We start from the raw sequence: 21,886 nt of genomic DNA, 5'->3' as shown, positions 1-21,886 counted from the left end.
GTTCAAGGTAAATAAAGGCTCAATTTATTCCTCAGTTTACTTTAGAAATGTTTTCTTTGTATTTTAAATCAGTGTCTATCTGGGATTTTCAGTGCTAGCCAGGCTCATAGTAAAAGTAGTAATGGGTATATGTCTACAATTGTTATCTTACTGGCTGGCATAGTGAAGAAGGTGAACAGTGGAAACAAACAAACAAAAAAAGAATTCTGGCCTGGGTCTGTTACTAACTATATTATATTATATTATTTTTTTATTCGCAAAAAATCAAGTGTATGATTGCATATTAAAATTGTTTCTATAAGTTATACAGTACCACCAAATATTGTCCCAGTATGACACCAAAAATATGTGTAACAATTATACAGCATTTGAAGAATTCATAATTCCAGATGAAAGTGATGAATCTCTACCACTGAAATCATTCAATCAGGCAAATACAATGGTATCCATTTATCAGAAATACTGCAAAGGAGTTTCCTACATAGTATGGAATCCCTGCAGATCACAAATTCTACTAATTAAACAGAACTGAATGTATTTATTCCTGTGAATAAATTCATTATGGACATTTTCTGTTGTCAAAAGCTAAAGTACAATAAATTCCCTTTATTAATTTATCTTTAAATATAATAACTTGTCTGCTTTTCAAATTGCCCTCATGGACCCACTATTAACATCATTTCCTTCTTAATCCTAAATCTACTAGGATGAAATTCTTAGAAGGCAGAGAGGATAACTAAAATTAAACTGCTTTCCATCTAGACGTAAATATCTTATGTTTTAAGAAAAAAATAACATTTAAAAAATTTCCAAAAGTGGGCAGTTTATTTGGACAACATATTCAGTAAGGAATAATTAGCAATAAAAATGTTGAATTAAAATCACATCTAATATGAGAGCATCTGCTTGTTCATAAGAAAAAAATTAACTAGAAAACAATGCTCAATACAAAAAATTTCAAATCTCACATTTAAAAGTTATTTTTATGTAAATTGAGGTTTATAATGAAGACATTTAATCCACAAGCATTATAAACACTGATTCCACAACATATTTTAACTTATTTAAAATGTATACTGATCTAATAGTATAACTGAAAATTGCCAATCTGTATTTAAAATTAAAATATATAAAGTTTTCTATGTAACAGATAATAGTTCATCAAAACTTCAATATCAGTAATAGAGGTTATTTTATAAAATGTATTGAATAAACATTTCTACTCATTTTGTTAGTCTCTTGTCAGCATAAGTGTAAAGTATAATTTAAATAGTGTATATTTTTTTCCTAGGAATTAGAAAAATATTATTCTGAAGTTTTTCTTAAGTGCAATTATAATTAGCTTATATATTGAAGTTAATTAATAAATTACTATATATATATATCTGCTCTATATTCAAGGCTATGTCAAGAATCCCCATTATAACTCCATTAGCACAATGAGAATTTATATATATGTATATTTTCACTCATGGTTATACTTTTTCAATATTGATGTTAAACATAAATGTGATAGTTTAATGCTCTTTGTTTGTATGTATTGTTGGGAGACAATCAACCATGTATTTCTCATGTTTGTACATGGCTTGGTATTAATAGCAAGTTCTTTTCAGACCATCACTTTTCTGTGTTTGTGCTTGTATAAGTGCACACCCTCGGAAAAATAGAGACAGTGGTTCCCACTGAAGCAGATTTACTTACATTCCAAGATAGCAAAGACAGAGACATCTCCCTGTTTTCCCAAGGAAGGTTCAATTGCATTTTAGGATATTAAGATAACATCTTTCTCTAGAGTAGGATAAATAGTCAAGTTTATGGGCAGCCCCCATATAAAATCAGGGTTTCTTAATCTCAAGGTTCATCTTTTGTAATACTCTGTATGCACAGGAAATTCACAGTCTTTAATGTGTCACCATGAGAGATTGGGACTTGAGGAACTGATGCAATATGTTATTCACACCTATTGCTATGATTAATACTGTCCTTTGTCTCTAACCCAAAAGCCTTGTGTTTATCTGCCAGGGTATGTGCAACCATGAGAGGCTAACTAAGTTTTGAGTGTACAATTAGGGTAAAATCTGAGACCCTTCAAAACTCCTGACTTGACATTTTAACATGTGAAAATATTACATTCCAAAAATGGTCTATTTTAAAGAGAATATTAATGGGTATTATCTCATAATTATAACATACATATATATGTATATGTGTGTATACATGTATACACACATACATATCCTGGATAATTTATATATATTTTTAATGTAATGATGAAATATAAAATGTAAATTATCCACAATGATATAATGTTTGATTTAAATGTGGAAGAAAATATATTTTTCCTTATATTTTTTAAAAGGCACAACAGGGCTTCCCTGGTGGTGCAGGGGTTGAGAGTCTGCCTGCCGATGCAGGGAACACGGGTTCGTGCCCCGGTCCGGGAAGATCCCACATGCCGTGGAGCGGCTAGGCCCGTGAGCCATGGCCGCTGAGCCTGCGCGTCTGGAGCCTGTGCTCCACAACGGGAGAGGCCACAACAGTGAGAGGCCCGCGTACGGCAAAAAAAAAAAAAAAAAAAAAAAAAGCACAACGTATTAAGGATGTCTAGGGGAAAAGGTAAATTTCCATTTTCTTCTATTCTTTCACCTATTTCTACTAACCTTTGTTATTTTTTGGTGTCATTTGATTGAGGTATGAATGGCCACAGATTCCCAATGACTGATAGTTACTGTGCAGTTCATATACAAATATTCCTAACAAAATATTTGGCTAAAATTGAAGCTATAAAAATGAGTATCATAATTCTTTAATATCCATGATAAAATCTGATAATAATTTCCAGTGTAAAATTTCCTAACAGACAAGTGTAATATTGATCAAAAATGCCTTAGAGGGCTTCCCTGGTGACGCAGTGGTTGAGAGTCAGCCTGCCGATGCAGGGAACACGGGTTCGTGCCCTAGTCCGGGAGGATGTCACATGCCGCAGAGCAGCTGGGCCTGTGAGCCATGGCCGCTGAGCCTACACGTCCGGAGCCCGTGCTCCGCAGCGGGAGAGGCCACAGCAGTGAGAGACCCGCGTACCGCAAAAAAAAAAAAAAAAAGCAAAAATGCCTTAGAATGGTAAAACCACAACTGGGGGTCTTCTAGAAGGGGGCATAAGAGGGAGAAAGCTGGTTAGGATTTATAACTAAATCTATAGCTCTAACTGTACATAGTAATCCTATGGCAGAAGGATAAAGATGTAAATCTGCTGTCCAAACCTGTGCGAGTAGCAGCATCTACCACTCCTGCCTTACAGACATATTTTCACCTTCATTGTTTAAAAACAAATATTTTCAAGCACAAAAATATAAATGTAGAATCCCATGAAATTCTTTCTTCAGCTTCATAAACTAAAATCTACTTTAGATATAATATCATTCTCCAGAAAGTATTAATCTTAATTTACGCTTGAGGGTGGCAGAAATATAACTACAGAATTCTATAACTCATCTAAAGCTTCATTTTGGGTCGCCATCCCACTGAACTGGTGAAGAGCCTTAAACTGAACCTTACTTGTCTTTTCATAGGTCCCCAAGGGTGATTTTAAAGTTACAAGGAACTCATGTAGTGTAAAAGCTTTGGGGAAGGAAGAACAGTTGCTTCTCTTCTTGAATTATCTTTAAAACTTTAAAATATCTTAAGTTATCATAAATCTTTAGCTTCAGTGACTTGCTGAAGATAGTCCCATCCACCTATGGGAATCTGCATGCATCTCTTATTAGCGTCTCCTGGTGTATTACTGTCGCCAGCTCTTGTGTATGAGAAGTGGGTTGGTGCTTCTCTGTTCAGGGAAACACAAAACACTGTATTCTCATCCGTTCTCCCTAAATGGGGTACTCATTGATACAAATAGTAGTTTTAATTGTAAAATAGTTATGAGTTAACTAATTAATTAAAAGGATTTTTTTGAGATAAATGACTTCAAATAATTGACATATCCTCATTCAACAGCTGAGTACGATTTAGAAAAATTTCTTAAATCCCCTCCCCTCATATTATACTCTTCCTTCTGTTGCTGGAGTTGTAAGACTAGGAACTGTGTTTCCTAGACTCCCTTGCCTACAGAGCCACTTCATGTCTGTTACATCAATGAGATGAAATCACGGGAGATCTTGAAATTAGAAGAGAGATAAAAGAAATATTCTTCTTCTGCCAGCATCATCAGACAGATGGATGAGCTTGGGAATTTCTGCAATGGTTTCTAAGCATTCCCTTCTGATTCATCTACCTGAATATGGCAGGAAGTTGTACACACCAGTAGTGAAATCCTGAAATTCCTTACCTGAATGAGAGGAACACCTTTCTCATTCTCTGAAAGCTATAGTTAAAGCTGGGAGTTAGTGGCATCAATGTTTGACTTTGCTCCTCCAGCCCGTTCAATAATTTTAAAGCACCAAATGCCTATGCTAAATCTCACACTAATTAAAAAGAAAGGAATTCTATAATGGTTTCTGTGTTCCTCATGGAACCTTAACTATGTATCTGGTACTTGGTACCTTGTCCATGATCAAAAATACTTGTATCTGGTACCATGCTCATGGTAAAAAATAATTTATAATCTACTTGGGGAGACTAATTGTTTATAGACACAAACTGCAGAAAAAAATAAAATAATCCTGAACAAATGCTGATATGATAAGTGTGCCAAATTTATACTAATAACATTAGGGAACATGACAGTAAGTTACAGTTCACATTCCAGATAGTCATTTAATAGGGTTGCTCGTTATAGGGAAACATCATTAGGGAAACATTCCTGAGGAAGTCAGACTTGAAGAAATGTTGAATGAGGTTAATCAGAGAAAAAGACACTGTACAGCGTAGAGGTAGCTTCTTCTACATGTGAGCAATGCAGAACAAATGAACAAAAATTGGATTAGTTGTAATAGAAATTTCACTTTAGAGTTTAGGGGAAGATATAACTGAACACATAATAATACCAGATTTTGAAAAAAATATACAAACCTCATAATGTAATTTATATTTAATGTTATCACTTTAAGTTTCTGAAGTGCCATTTCTGCACTGTGATGTGGTACCATCACTGTAAGAAGACTCTCCTATAATTACACTAAATCACTGGAATGTGGAAATTATATTTTATTAAGTTATATAGCTTATATCTTTCTCTGATATTTTTAATTTCCACCATTTGGTTGACCACCTTTCCTCCAATTATTCTTTGTATGTTATCTACTACTAAGGATAGCTACAGTACCATTTTTGAAAAGCATTTTTCAATTACCCAGAGAAAATTATGGTAGAATAAATTAGGATCATGAATTCTACCTTTATTAATACCTGCCATAACTAATACCAACTAAAGTGTTAAAACGAACAAACCAAATTGTCACACTTGCATCAACAGTATGCGTGAGACACAGCTCTCCTTCCTCCTTTTCAAACAATATTGATTTGTGTGTTGGACGACGGCTTGGTTTTCATCCAAGTGTTATTTTTACAGTGTTAGTTTACTTCTTAAAGTACAGCAGACTAAAGGATGTAACACTGGGGCTTCCAACCTAGATTATCAACTCTAACTTCCCATTGATTCCAATTTCTCTCTTAGCTATCTGTACTTCATGAGGAATGACCACTCAGGTCCTTTGTTTATATCTCTTGTCACAATTGGAAACCTTTCTCTTTTTTAGTGGACTCTCCCCATTGATATCACACCACTGATTTTTCCACCAGTCATTCACTGCTCTAACACTTGTGTACCAGACGGTTTAAATGGCTAAGCATGTATTTGCTGAGTGAACATAAGGAAAGCTGTCACTTGGCTTATTTCTCTTTTATTACTAACATTTTGCTATTAATGATTAGACAAGGCTATGCTTAACGGAAATAAGTCCTGCACTTTTTGTGCTTTCTAATATAAGGTAATTAACTTTTTATTCCTGTTTTTTTGGAAAGACTTTTTAAAGAAATCAGTAATTTGGTAATAGTGACATCTTTGCATTCTCTTTTTAAAATTTTTTATTAAGCTAATAATACTCAGGTTTCTTTTGTTCATCAGGTTTACCTGTCTCCCTCCCTCCCTCCTTCCCTCCTTCCCTCCTTCCCTCCTACTTTCCCTCCTTCTGTCCTTCCTTCCTTCCTTTTTTTCCTTTCCTGATTTTGTGCATAATAATTATACAATTTTAGTGATCATTATCACAACAAAATATTTTGGTAATTTCCTAGTTATCTTGCATATAATTGGTGAAGGGAAATTTCTCTTTATCTTGTCAATAAAAAATGTACCAGGATGCTTGTCAGAACTGAAAAAGTAAGGAGCAAATGTGATTTTCAAAAATGTCTCCTGAGTAAATGGATTATTGCTTTCTACAACCAAACCTCCTACATATAAGTTTCAACCACAATGCCATAGAGTTTCCATTAAAAGCCAGAATTAATATACATACTTCTTCACGATCAAATTTCTTCACCAGTAAATTTGCATGTTCTCTAAATGACTGCACTTCTGTTTCTCAGACCTGCTATTATTAAAATAGTTTATGTTTGATGTATTTTCCTATGTATCTTATACTCTTTCCAGGTCATTTAGTTCAGAGAATTAGTTTATTTTTTTTAATATTCTAGCTCCTCATTATAGTGGTCAACCAGAAAAAGTATTTACATTTAACCTGTAAGAATATCAACAAAAAGACAAGAAAACTAAATGCTATATTACAGGAACTTATTGATAGCATACTGAGGTAGCTGAAGTATCAATGTTGTAGTGGAAAAAGTGTTTCAGTGAAATATGAGTACAATGTGAACAGGCAATAGTTTTTCCTAAAAAACATATTTTCTTGGGATATTATGTGCTGAATGGAAATAAAATGTTGTTTTCATGAACAGTTGGAAAAGAAAATATAAATTAAGTGTTCCCTTAAAACTTAACTCTGAATTATCACCTCATTATTTTTTAAATGACATCTATTTAAATTCTTTGAAGGGAAAATTTGTTTAAAATTATTTTTCCTTTCCTTAGTCATTGACACTTAAGGAAGGGTTGTGTCCAAAGATAGTAGTGTGACTTTTATTTCAATGTTTTCTCCCAACTCTGCCTTGTAATACTGGAACTAATAAAAACTTCCCAAAGTTTCTCTCTCAGGCTTTCATTCAGTGAACTGCCTTCTCTTGCCTAGTTCAGCCTCTGCCTTACCTTTGTCAGCTCTATCTCTAAGGAAGGTACTCTTTCCAGTTTCTGGATCCGTTTTCCCCTGGGGCAGTCCTCTTCTCTAATTTTAAACCACCGAGTTGGTTCTGTTGACATTTTCCCACAACTCATTCTTGTCAGTTATCGATAATTTTGACTAAATCTTTTGTTTATTGTGTTTGTTGTTAAATTTGGTTGTTATTGAGGATGACATTTTAAAGTTATTATAATCTTAACTATAAATCAAATGTTTTTAACTCTCCTAAAGTTTGTGGCTATATCAGTTTTTAATTCTACATCGTACATATAAGTTATCAAACACATATAAACAATTTGGTAAATGTGTGTGCAATTGAATAGCTTGTTAGTTATAATTGACTTATTTTATTTAAGGTGTATGCTCCTGCTTAAGATTGTAAAGAAGAATACTAAAGAAAATTTAAAAAAATGTTTATGACATATTCTAAGATAAATACACTATATTATAAATGCTGTACTTATAAAATTAAGCCAATAAAAAACATATCAATCTTGCATACATTTAAACCACTAAAGAGGAGATGATCATATCAGTAATTGTTAAAAATCATTCAGGATTAATAACTTGAGAGTGGAGATAACTGTCATTTAGCACACAACGATTTTTATGTTTTATTTGTCTGATTCATCTTGGCTTTTGTTGCTTTTACTCATGTTTTCCTGCTTTTTCTTTGTGCCCAGTGCTCATTGCCTTAAATTTATTTTCCATCATAATGCTGTTAGTTGACATAACCAGTGTGATTAGGAAATATAGTTATATTACTTCAGTTGCTGTTTTTTTTCTTCCAGTTTTATGAAGATGTAATTGGCATACAGCACTGTATATGATTAAAGTGTACAGCATAATGATTTGACTTACATACATCAGGAAATGGTTATCACAGTAAGTCTAGTGAATATTCAGCATCTCATATAGATATAAAATTAAAGAAAAAGAAATAAAACAAGTTTTCCTTGTGATGAGAACACTTAGAATTTACTCTCTGAACTTTCATATATAACATACAGCAGTGTTATCATGTCGTACATTACATCCCTAGTATTTATTTATCTCACAACTGGAAGTTTGTACCATTTGACTGCCTTAATTCAAGTCCCCTCTCCCACCCCCATCTCTGATAACCACAAATCTGATCACTTTTTCTATGTCTGTTTGTTTATTTTTAAAATACAATCGACCTATAATACTATGTTAGTTCTTGTTATACATTACTGTGATTCAATATTTCTATACATTTTGAAATGATCACCACAATAAGTCTACTTATGACACCAAAGATATTACATAGTTATTGACTATATTCCCCAGGCTGTACAATTCAAAACCATGACATTTATTTTGCAACTGGAAGTGTGTACTTCTTAAATTCCTTTACCTATTTCCTTCCACCCCACACCCACTTCCCCTCTGGCAACCATCTGTTTGTTCTCTGTTTGTATAACTCTGTTTCTGTTTTATTATGTTTGTTAATTTCTTATGTTTTTTTAGATTCCACATATAAGTGAAGTCATATGGTACTTGTTTTTCTCTGACTAATTTCATTTAGCATGATACCCTCCAGGTACATCATTTTGCTGCAAGTGGCAAGATTTCATTCTTTTTATGGCTGGTTAATATTCATTGCATATATATATATATATATACCACATCTTCCTTATGCATTCATCTATTGATGGCCATTTAGATTGCTTCCATATTTTGGCTATTGTAAATGATGCCACAAAGAACATATGGGTGCATATATCTTTTTTATTTAGCGTTTTTGTTTTCTTTGTATAAATGCCCAGGAATGAAATTGTTGGATCATATGATAGTTCAACCTCTAATTTTTTGAGGAAGCTTCCTACTGTTTTCCATAGTGCCTGTACCAATGTACATTCCTGTCAACACTGCACGAGGGTTCCCTTTTCGCTACATCCTCCTCACACTTGTTGTTTGTTGTCTTTTTGATAATAGCCATTGTGACAGGTGTGAGATGATATTTCATTGTGGTTTTGTTTGCATTTCCTTGATGATTAGTGATGTTGAACATCATTTCATGTATCTGTTGGTAATCTGAATATCGTCTTTGGAAAAATATCTGTTCAGATTCTCTGTCCTTTTTTTAATTTGGTTGTTTTTTTGATGCTGAGTTCCATGAGTTCTTTGTATATTTTGACTATCAACCAACCATCAGAAATATCCTTTGCAAATATCTTCTCCCATTCAGTAGGTGGTCTTTTAGTTTGTAGATAGTTTCCTTCACTGTGCAAAAACATTTTAGTTTGATGTAGTCCCATTTTTTGCTTTTGTTTCCCTTGCCTGAGAAGACATATCCAAAAAATATGTTACTAAAACCATTGTCAAAGAGCTTACTCCCTTCTTCTAGAAGTCTTATAGTTCCAGGTTTTACATTTAAGTCTTTAATCCATTTTCAACTTATTTTTGTGTATGATGTGAAAGAGTAGTCCAGTTTGATTCTTTTGCATGTAGCTGTCCAGTTTTCCCAGCATCATATATTGGCTGTCTTTTAGGGCTGCCTTTTCCCCATTGTATATTTTGGCCTCTTCTGTCATAGATTAATAGTCATGTAAGTGTGTGTTCATTTCTGAGCTGTATATTCCATTCCATTGATCTATGTTTCTGTTTTTGTGCCAGTAGCATAGTTTTGTCTTTTAACATTCGTACTAGCTTTGTGCATGGATGATTTGCTGCCTTTACTATATGTTTGCCTTTATTGATGAGCTTTTTCCTTTTATAATCTTCATTTTCTAGTTGTGGCCTTTTCTTTTTTGCTTAGAGAAGTTCCTCTAATGTTTCTTATAAAGCTGGTTCGGTGGTGCTGAACTCTTGTAGATTTGGCTTGTCTGTAAAGCTTTTGATCTCTCCATCAAATCTGAACAAGAGCAATGCTGGGTAGAGTATTCTTGTTTGTAGGTGTTTCCTTTTCATCACTTTAGATATATTGTGCTACTCCCTTCTGGCCTGCTACTCCCTTCAGGGTTTCTTCTGAAAAGTCAGCTGATAGACTTATGGGAGTTCCTTTGTATATAACATGTTTCTTTTTCCTTGCTGCTTTTAATATTCTCTCTTTATCTTTAATTTTTGCCATTTTAATTACAATGTGTCTTGGTGTGCTTCTCTTTAGGTTGATCCAGTTTGGGACACTCTGTTTCTTGGACCATATGTCTGTTTCCTTTCCCACATTAGGGAAGTTTTCAGCTATTATGTCTTTAAATATGTTCTTTGCCCTTTTCTGTTTCTCTTTTCTTTCTGGGACCCTAAACTGCAAATATTAGTACACTTGAAGTTGTTTTAAAGGTCTCTTAACCTTTCCTCATTTCTCTTCTTCTTTTTTTTTTTTTTGTTCAGTTTCAGTGATTTCCACTACTCTGTTTTCCATCTTGCTGATCTGTTCCTCTGTATCATCTAGTCTACTGTTGATTCCTTCTAGTGTATTTTTTAAATTTCAGTGATTGTAGTCTTCATCTCTGTTTGATTCATCTTTATATTTTTAAATTCTTTGTTAAAAACTTTTAACTTCTCACTCTATTCATCGACTCTCCTTCCATGAATTTTGAGCATATTTAGGATGAGTACCTTGAATCCTTTCTTAGGTAGGTTGCTTATGTCCACTTCACTTAGTGTTTCTTTGGAGTTTTATCTTGTTTCTTCATTTGAAACATATTTCTTTGTTGCCTCACTTTGCCTAATTTGCTGTTTTTATTTCTATGTATTTGGTAGGTTGGTTATGTTTCCGAACCTTGGAGAAGTGACCTTTTTTAGGAGATGTCCTGTGCATTCGAGCAGTCCACTCCCCTCTGGTCACTGGAGCTACATGCTCTAGGGATGCCCCTATGTAGGCTGTGTGCATTCTTCCATTGAGGTGGGCTGACTTTGAGTGGCTTGGTAGATGTGGCTAGACCCTATTCAGGTTGATTGTTAGGCTCTTGTGCAGAGGCTGCTGGCCACTGGTGGGTGGGGCGGGGTCATGAGACAGATGGCTAAGGAGTCCCAGGGGGTCCTGGGACTAATGCTAGCCCAATGGTGGATGGAGTCAGGTTCTGGGGTGAATGATTGTGGGGCTAGGGGTCTTGGATCTAGTTTTGGCCTGCTATGTGTAGGCTCATTCCTGACATGGCTGGTTGTAGCATCTGGGCCATCCCCAAGGTGATGCTGACCCACTGGTGGGCAGGGCTGGATCCCATGGCAGCTGGCTAAGGGGGTTCAAGGTGTCTCATAGCTGGTGTTGTCCTGCTGGTGGGAGCAGCTGGGGTACAGCTGGTCTGGCTACAGGGCCCTAGGAGTTCCAGGGCTCATGTCAGCCCACTGGTGCATGGGGTCAGTTCTGATGTGGCTGGCTGTGGTTCCCAGTATCACAAAGCTGGTGTTTTCCTGCTGGTAGGTGGGGCCAGATCCTGGGGAAGCTGGCTGAGAGCCCCAAGGACTCCCAGAGCTAGTGTTGGCCTGCTGATGGTCAGGGCTGGTTCTCTAGGGGTCCCAGAGCTGTTTCCAGTTGCTGGTGGGTGGTACATATAACAATTTTAAAATATTATTATTCATTACTTTAAAAACATTAGTTTATAACTAAAAATATTAGCTATAATAACTAATATTTTCTGAGTACTTAATTCGAGTCTGGTGTTAAGTATTTTATATAAATTTTCAAATTTTTGCTTATAAAAATGTTCATGAGATGGAAAATTAATGTTTATTTTACAGATGAGTAAGTTGAGGTTTAGAGAGTTCACCTCGGAAAGGGCCTGTAATGATAACTACTACAGTACACTGGGTTTTTTACTTCTATCAAATAAAATATAGTGTACTCCCAAAGTAGGTAAGGCTGAAAGTGCTAGGAATTTTGTCTGATAATTAAAGCCACATTTAACAGACACTATCCCCTTATTTACAAACTGTAGGTAATGTTATGCACAATTTCCTATAATGGCTAAAGAATACATCATAAATATGTCTGCAGTTAAAAGAAGCATTATTATAATACAAAAAATGTCAACAGTATAGTATTTCTAAGAGAAAAAACAATTTCCTTTGGATTATTTCTGATTTTCCAAGGTAAATCAGTCAGTTAGTATTAGAGTTTATCTTATTTCAAAAGTAAACACAAAATCTTGTCAGTGTAAATTTCTTTGAAAGCTATAGATCCTTCATAGAGGTTTGAAGACACTGAATTCTTCTGGGGGCTTAGAATAAGAGAGAACAACTAAAGAGATGGTAGGACATGGGCAGAGAAGCTGTGGTCTGTGAAATTACCTAGTGTACTACTTTGCTTAGGTCTGGCCATACTCAAGACTGTGTGATGAAAATAAGATTAGGACCCTGCATTTATCTTCTCTTCCTCTTTAGAGTATAACCATCACATAAACAGTTTCCAACTTCTGTTTGCTGTATGCTAGCAAAGATTTTTCTTTTCCTGAATATTGTCCTCAATATGACAGAACAGACTGGTTCAAAGTAAAGTTTTGATGAAATGTTTTCTCAAGAAAATCTGTTTCTGCTGCTAGGAGACTGCCACCTACAACCATCTGTGGTTTTGTGTTCCTTGCCAAACTTTTCTGTTGTCTTTATGTAGATACCGCCTTTGTCGTTTTTGTGGTATCCAAACATGGCAAGCCCTTCTATCAGCTGCATTCTTTTGTTACAAGTGTTTTATTGTCCTACTAAATATTATAAGGCACATTCACACACATATAAATACATTACATACTTTAATATATTAGCCACTATATCACTCTAGCTAGCTTATCCAAATAGAAGCATAAAACTGTCTCAAGGGTTCTTATCCCCAACATTGGCAACAGTGATTTATATAAGCATCATGGATGATAAAAGAAATTAAGAAGCATAAACAATACAATAGTATTGTTGCTGTTATAATATGTTGCTGCTATAATATGCTGTATTCAATAGTTGATAAACTATACAATTGGTCCAAATATAGTTCTAATGGAACAAAATACATAACATGACAGATAAGAAATACAGGAAATGATAATTACTAAGTTTCCAGAACTGAAGAAAGACATGTGTTCTTCAGTAACAAGCACATGCTGATTTCCAAGCAAGATAAATAAAAATAAATTCTCAGCTTGATGCACTGTAGTGAAAAGACAGTACGTTTAGAAAAAGTGACAAAAGCCATTAGCCACAGGAAGGGAGTAAAGATTACCTAAAAAAAAAAAAAAAATACTGTTTTCAGATATAATAAGGTAGCTCATATCAAACTAATACTTCTACTCAGAACACCTAAAGAGCTAGATTTATTATTGTTATTATTATTATTTTTGCCACAACAGAAAGAAGAACCCTCTTTCAGGTATTGGAGGGTAACAAATTCAGAGAGAATTTAAGAGATCAAAATATAAAGAAAATTAAATGAGATGAACCTTACATTTTTCTGCTGATTTTTTCTTTTTTGAGTTTGCTGATTATTGGTGTAGACCACACTGTCTAAATTTAAAAAAAACAATCTAAATTTAAGGTAGTTACAAAGGCCTGGGGAGACATAAATTGAAATTTAGAACTATCAAGATAGCCAGGGATTGGAGGACTAAGATCCTAGAGGAAAGAGAGCTGCAGGCCAACAGATCCATCACTCAGAACACAATTTTCCTGAGGCATTTGTCATCTCCAAGGCTGTGTCTGTTTGTGTGTGTGTGTTTGGGGGGTGAGGGGTAGTGCTAAAAGAAATCCAGAATAAAAAAACAGTTGTAAATTAAGAAGAGAGAGAGAAGGATAGGGAGAGATATCTTGTTTTTTGTTTGTTGTTTGTTTGTTTTTATTTTGCTTTTTCTTGGCAAGAAGACAACAATTAGCTAGGGATAATGAGCCTTAAGAAAAATATATAGCTTTCAGGTAAGATTGTGAAGAATTATACTTTAAAAGTGCTGGATTGAGGTAATATACCCATTCTCTATCAGCCTTCCAAAAGAAAGATAAATACTCTGTAGAGAACGTTAACAGTTTGGAGTTACTATTTTTTTTTCTCACATATGCTTGCTGCAATAGTCAGCTATTGTTATCACAAGACTGTGTAATAAAGCACACTGAAATTTATTGCTTGAAATAATCACTTATTCTTATATTTATAGGTTCCAATGTCTATACTTTTGTCTTCTATAGACTTGGTTCAGCTGGGCCTGACTCCTAATCATTGTTGGGATAAAGTCTGATCCACATTCTTTTGTGGCTAGTGGCCCTTTTAGGGTGCATTCATAATAATGGTAGAAGCAAAAGACGGTGAATTACACGCAAAATGACTTTAAACTTGTACTTGTGCCATATCCACTAACTTTTCTCAGCCAAATTATTAACATGATTAATTCCAATTTCAGTGTCAGAGAAATATGGTCTACCTCTAGTGGGAGGAACTAAAAGCCATTTATATATGCTGAAAAATAATGCAATTTACCAATTCCTACTCTTATTTTATACTTTAAAGAATGCAGGAAAACAGAACCATATGTAAGAAAACTAAAAAACACTTTTAAGTGATCCAAAATATAGAGTTAACAGATATTGACAATATATAATTATGATTAATATTTTGAGAAAATAAAAAAGAGAAAAAGATGAAGAATATCACAGGAATATCCCAGCACTGATAAAAAAAAACACTGAAATTAGCATTCAAGTAGTATTAATAGCATACTGTACAAAGCAAAAAGGAAGACAAATGAATATGCTGTATTCAAACAGAAGCAAAAAGAAAAAGGAAAAGGTACAAATAGAAGCATGGAAGGGACATGTGGGACATGGTCTAACTTATATTTAATTAGCACACAGAAGACAAACAAACAAAATATGAGAATATATTGAAGTAAAATTTAAAGACATAAAAACTGCAAATTTTCAAAAAATGATGAAAGATATAAAGCCACAAATACAGGAATATCAACCATCTCTAAGCAAAATAAATACAAAGAAAATTAATCATAGGCACATCACAGTAACATTGAAATTTAAAGACAAAGAGAAAGCTTACAATAAGTCAGAGCTTATTCCACTTCTGTTTAGGTTTTACAAAACTTGAAAAGGTGATGCTACCACCATAATAAAATAAAAATATGAATAAAGTAAATCATATTTCTTCTTGAATCCATCAGAGTTGCAGGGCAATTAAGTAGACTGAAATCTAAGGAATGACAAGACCTTCTATAAGAGACAGGACACAAGCAATTATTCACATATAGCAAAACATAAAGGAAAGAGGTACTGGGTACCATAAAAATGGGTCAAAATAATCCAGTTAAAATTTTTATAAATTGCTATAGGCCAATTATAGTCTAGAATAAGTGTATGGAAGGACTTGGAACCAGAGATACAGTCATCCATCTTCTGTATGAACTTCCATGTGATGCACAAAAGAACTGAAGAACAGTGTGTAGATTGGGGAGATTTCACAAGATAGTGCAATCCTAAAGAAAGGAATCAACATTTTTTTTAACATCTTTATTGGAGTATAATTGCTTTACAATGGTGTGTTAGTTTCTACTTTATAACAAAGTGAATCAGCTATACATATACATATATCCCCATATCTCCTCCCTCTTGGGTCTCCCTCCCACCCTCCCTATCCCACCTCTCTAGGTGGTCACAAAGCACAGAATCAATTTTTACTACAGGAAATACACAGAGCCCCACACAAACCCTTATCCATTATGAATCAAATGCTTTATGCCACTGGAGAAGGGCAAGAAATACTGTCACTGTCAGGGCCAGGATGAAGAAAAACTGTAGCTGGAAAAGTTCCTGGAAAACAAACCTCTACTCATAGAAGTGAGATAAGAGAGAATACTGGACCAGAGATCCTATGTTAATAGCATTAAAAGTCTCCTACCACTGAGGGAGGAACAGGAAATACTTTCTCTTATAATAACTACCAAAGCTATAAAATTAGGTGTTAGCTGCCAGTAGAAAAAAGGGATAGGACCACTGAGAATGGCCCTCTCCTGAGACCTGAGCACAAGTTTGAACCCAGTATATAGAGAATCACCTCTAACCCTAATCTTTGGTTTAGAAAATGTCAAGTAACAGCAAAAGCATTACAACACTGGGGAGAAACAAGAGTGTGGAAAGTGACTACTTCTGTGGTATGAGCATAACAACCTATTATTAACAGTCAAAGCAATAAACAAGCTCAGACCCTGACCCAGGCTCATAGATGTCTCTGATGTTGACATTACCATAAACAAATTTTACATGACTATGATTAATATATTAAATGCTCTAGTGGAAAAGGTAGATGACATGCATTAACAGATGATGAATTTAAACCAAGAAGTAGAAACTATAAAACTCAAATAGAAATGCTAGAAAACAAACCAACAAGGTGGGGACAAAAATAAAACATGCCTTAGACAGGCTTATCAGTAGACTGAATTTACATTTACAGAAAAACCTACCCAACGACAGCAGAATACACATTTTTTTTAAGTGTGTATGATTCACCCAGGTAGATCATATTCAATGTGAGAAACACATCTCAACAAATTTAAAAGACTTTAAATTATGCAGAGAATTATCTTTGTCTACATGGAATTAAGCTAGAAAACAATACTAAAAAGATAACTTTGATAATCACAAATATTTGGAAATTAATTATACTTTCAAATGACCTTTGGGTCAAATACAAAGTTACAAATGAAATGTAAAAGTATTTTCAATTGAATGACAATGAAAAAAAACATCAAAATTTGGGAGACACATGTAAAAAGGAATAGATGCAGAAAAAGCCCTTGCGAGATTCAGCATTCACAGTCATTTAAAAAGGTGCAGCAAATTCAGAATTAAATGAAACTTTAATAAAATGAGGTATTTACAAACAATCTCTACAGATAACATTATGTATGTATGACGAAAGACTAATTATTTGTCCCTAAATTAGGAACAAAGCCAGAATGTCCATTGTTAGTCCTCCAAATCAATAGCTTTATATCCTCATGAATACAATAAGGTAAACAAAGAAAAAAAGATGTAGACAGTTAAAAAGAACAACAACAAAAAAGAGCTGCAATGGAAGAAAAAACTACATTTAAATTTTCCAACGAATATACAATTTTTTTAAATTAGTATGTGAATTTAGCAATGTCAGAGAATATGTCAATACATAAAAGGTGATTTCATTTCTCAATACTAATAATGAATAATTGGGAATTAAAATTGAAAACATGTATCATTGGGGCTTCCCTGGTGGTGCAGTGGTTGACAGTCCGCTTGCCGATGCAAGGGGCACAGGTTCGTGCCCCGGTCCGGGAAGATCCCACATGCCGCGAAGCGGCTGGGCCCATGAGCCATGGCCACTGAGCCTGCGCATCTGGAGCCTGTGTTCCACAACAGGAGAGACCACAACAGTGAGAGGCCTGCATATCGAAAAAAAAAAAAAAAAGAAAAAAGAAGAAGAATGTATCATTTATTAAGCACAAAACCTCATTTAAAAGCTAGGTATAAAGCTAACAAACATATGCAAGTTCTGTATGCTAAAAAGTAAAAAAAGAAAACTGATGAGAGTAGTCAAGAAGATATAAATTAATGGAACTTAGAATTTTTAAAATGTCAATTATCTCCAAACAGATTTACAAATTCAATACAACATTAATCAAAACTCCAGCAAGATATTTTGTAGAAACCAAGTTAAGGTATTAGTTTAACTGTAAATTAATTCATACAAATGAACTCAAAATAAATTACATAAGAAACAGGTATTTTTATTATGGTACTTATCTCCCATTTACTTATCCTGAAAAGACCCATCTATGCTCATATACTACACTATACATTTAGATTTTAATATTTTTGCATATTTAATACATTTTAGGAGAATATAATATCCTTATACAGTTCCAAAAATCTATACTTATATTTTAAGATTCTAAAATTGCATATGTCATTTATTTTTTCTTTTTTTGTGGTACACGGGCCTCTTACTGTTGTGGCCTCTCCCGTTGCAGAGCACAGGCTCCAGACGCGCAGGCTCAGCAGCCATGGCTCACGGGCCTAGCCGCTCCACAGCATGTGGGATCTTCCCGGACTGGGGCACGAACCCGTGTCCCCTGCATCGGCAGGCAGACTCTCAACCACTGCGCCACCGGGGAAGTCCACATAGGTTGTTTCTTGAATAGAATTTTTAGACATCAGTAAGACTTGATAATCAGATAATATCCTTGAAGCCTGTGATTTAAGAGTGGCTAGCAAGTACAATTTCTTTATTTTAGGAATTTTTTCTTGATAATTCATAAAGAAAATAGAAGTTATGTTCAGTTAGAGTGTGTGTAATATTGAAGTACAGTGAGTAAAGGACAGTGAAATACATACATACATAATATTCACTGTAAGCCAGTGAAAACCTGACCAAAAGAGCTAAACATTAGATAATTCTTCTTGCTTTTTAGTGCATTAGATATTTCATAAAGCCCAGAGATGAAAGAGAAACATTTCATTTCCTCCATTGGGTTTATTGAAGATATGTATCTTCTTTACTTACAGGGAAGTTTATGAAGCAGAAGAGTAATGAATCAGTGGCCAGTATGCTTTGGCTGTATACTGCAACATTGTACCATCCTAACAGCCACTATTTAATAGTATCATCGGCAATTCTGAAAGAGGGATTAGGAAAATCTATGAAACCAAAGCCATTCCTATTATTTAACATGAAAGCAGTATATCACCAATCTATGCTAACATTTATGTAAGAAAAACTATATTTTAAAGGCAATAGTTATGATTTTTGTATCTGTATTTGTAAAAATCAGTTGATCATTTAGGATAGTGTCTCTCAATTAGTCTGAGTCCTATGGGGAGCCTCTACACATCAGGATTGATTGAATACACAGAGGTGTGTGGGAGCTCAAAATGCTTGCCATGTGATTTTAAAGATATATCTGAATGACATCTACAAAAGACTCTTTCAGAAAGTGTACTGCTTATGGTGGAAAGCATAGAAACTGTTGGACTAAATAAATCCATTTCATGATAACATATTTAATGAGCTCTAGAAGTATCACTTGCTTTACATGAAATTTGATGTCAGTATGGTAGTGAATTGTTGTCTTGCTAATTTACAACTAATGATGAACTCTAGATCATACAAACATGATTTGCTGATGTGTTTATAATATGTCCCCATTGAGTTTTAAAAATTAATTAAGGACATATGTTATTTTTTTTGTTCTCTCATAATATTTACATATTTGTTGAAAGTCCAAATTTGGCACCTCATAAAGGATGGTAGTCATCATCCAGCTGAAACTGAGGATCTAAGAATGGACTGAAAGACTTTTTGTGGCAAGTGATATATCACCTGTATTCTGTTGCCAAGACAAGAAGATATACATATTAGCTTCAAAATGAGCCTTAGTCAAAAGAGGATAGAACCTTTCTTTATAAAAGATATTTGCTTATCAGTTGGTTCTAAACCTGGCAAAACAAAGCACTGTGGTCTTAGGGCAGGAATGTTTTATGCCATAATGATTATATGATTGTGACAAGCAACCTAAAAGATTGAGCTGTTTGTATTATGTGATTGCTGATATACATCATTTTCTTAAATGTATTTAATATAAAAAATGTAGGTACTAAAAATATAATGTAATAGTAAAATACTAAAAGATAAATTAAGCCTTAAAAATATGTTTATATATAAGATGTAAAAGAAATAACAGCTATAATATCTTTATGACATTTCTATATCAATAGAATAAATGTTCTCCTATAAAATAATGAAATAATTGAGAAATTAAATATATGGCACATAAAAAGCAAAAAGTACAATATTAATTTTTATCAAAAATGGTAAGGTGAAGAATGTTTTAAAGACTAAATAATATTTTAAAAATTATTTTAAAGACATGAAACCTAAAACTCAGAAGAGAGCATAGAGCACTTTTTGACATAAACTGTAGCAATATATTTTTTGGCTCTGTTTCCTAAGACAAGAGAAAAAAAAAACAAAAATAAACAAGTGAGATCTAATTAAACTTAAAAGCATTTGCATAGTGGAGGAAACCATTGACAAAATGAAAAGACAACCTACTGAATGGGAGAAAATATTTGCAAATGATATGACCAATAAGGGATTAATATCCAAAACATATAAACAGCTCATGTAACTTGATATCTAAAAAAACAAACAACCCAGCTCACATGATAATGCACTTACTACGCAGATTCTTATTGGTTTTAGGCATCTGGAATTTCATCTGGGAAGACTGGAGGCAGGTGGCAAGCTTCTTCTTGTGGTTCAAAAGCATATGGAACAGCTCCTGCAAACTGGTATCAGTTTTGGCAAATGTCTTCACGAAGGTGCAATTTTATTCCATTGCACAAACAGCACCACCTGTGGTTCTCATGGCACATTTTGCTCACCAGCATGATAGGGTACTTATGCAGGTTATTGCCTTTGATCTCACACATCAGCTTATAGGCAGGCTCCAGCTCCTCCAGGGTTTGCTTTTTGGTTCACATATTTGTTGAGTAATGAGTAAACCAGGATGAGTAAATCAGGATGAAGATGTGGCCCCTGGCAACGGCAAGGTGCTGCAGGGCACCCAGTGGTGTCAGTGATATGCAGGGTGTCCAGGCTGTGGTTGCATCTCAGCACTTGGTGGTAGGTATCTTCAATAGTTAGCAGGTGTGCATCACAGAAAGGGCCAGTACACCTGCCTCTGCACCAATGTGTTCTTGCCCAGGCCAGCCGGACTTGAGTGTCACTGTGAGGTAATCTTTGGTCCTCTTCTGAGGCATGAAGGCAGATATGATAATCAGGGTGGGCAGAGGCCAGAGCCATTGCATCAACTGTTTCTTAAAGCCAGAGCAGGTAGGAGTTTCCCATTGTTGGTAACTAACAAGGAGACATGTGCACAACTCTCTGGCACTTAGCCAGCACTAAGGGAGGCCTCGGGAAGAAAGAATACTACCAGAAAGAATTCTAACAGTTCCTGGATCACACATATCCTGCAGCATTTTCTCTTTCCTCCAACGTCAGCAATTAATTTCTTTCTGTCTGTGCTTCAAAAATGTGTGCACAGAAAACTACATTTAATATGATTTGTCTTATTGTAGAATGGGTTTTACTTCATTAGTTAACAAGTAGTTTATATCAGTTACTGTTTCAGGTGCTAAGAATACAAATTATAAACAAAATAGACACATACCACTGCTCCCTCTTAGAACTTATATTCCAATGTTATGAGCTACAAAAAATTTTTTTTAATTACAAAAAACTATATATTGTACCATCAGATGCTATGAAGAAAGATGAAGCTATCTTGATAATGGCTATTTGGGGACAGATCTAAATCTCTCATAGATGTGCAAACCTCCTCTTTTTCTTTACTTCTGTTGAAAAGTTTGAGAAGCACTTCTATGTGACACTTAATGGAACAAAGTGCTTTGTTGCATTTTACTACTTTGATGGATTAGTTTCCTATACAAGTCACTCCATCATTAAGGAGTAATTACTCCATAACATTTTCTAAGTTTTATATTCAAAATCATCTAATTTATAATTCAAACAGTTTGAAGTAATTGTTTTATACATAAATATCCAAATAAATTCACATGCATTGCCTAGTATTTTGAGAATGACAAGATTTATAGAAGGTGAGACATTGTTAACTTTAGATGGTAAAAGGTTTATATATTTTTTAAAAAGGTCAAGGAGA

General features: G+C 34.4%; 1 pseudogene; it reads right to left on the bottom strand.

Moving 5' to 3' along the window:
• Positions 1–20,362: 20,362 nt before the first annotated feature.
• LOC132424366 (GTP-binding protein Di-Ras3-like) lies at positions 20,363–21,009 on the bottom strand (annotated as a pseudogene).
• Between the last annotated feature and the right edge of the window lie 877 nt (positions 21,010–21,886).

This window comes from Delphinus delphis, chromosome 4, assembly GCF_949987515.2.
Source record: "Delphinus delphis chromosome 4, mDelDel1.2, whole genome shotgun sequence".
NCBI classification, from domain to species: Eukaryota; Metazoa; Chordata; class Mammalia; order Artiodactyla; family Delphinidae; genus Delphinus; species Delphinus delphis.
The sequence above is the reverse complement of the archived record's forward strand: the minus strand, read 5'-3'. Positions and strand labels throughout refer to the sequence as shown.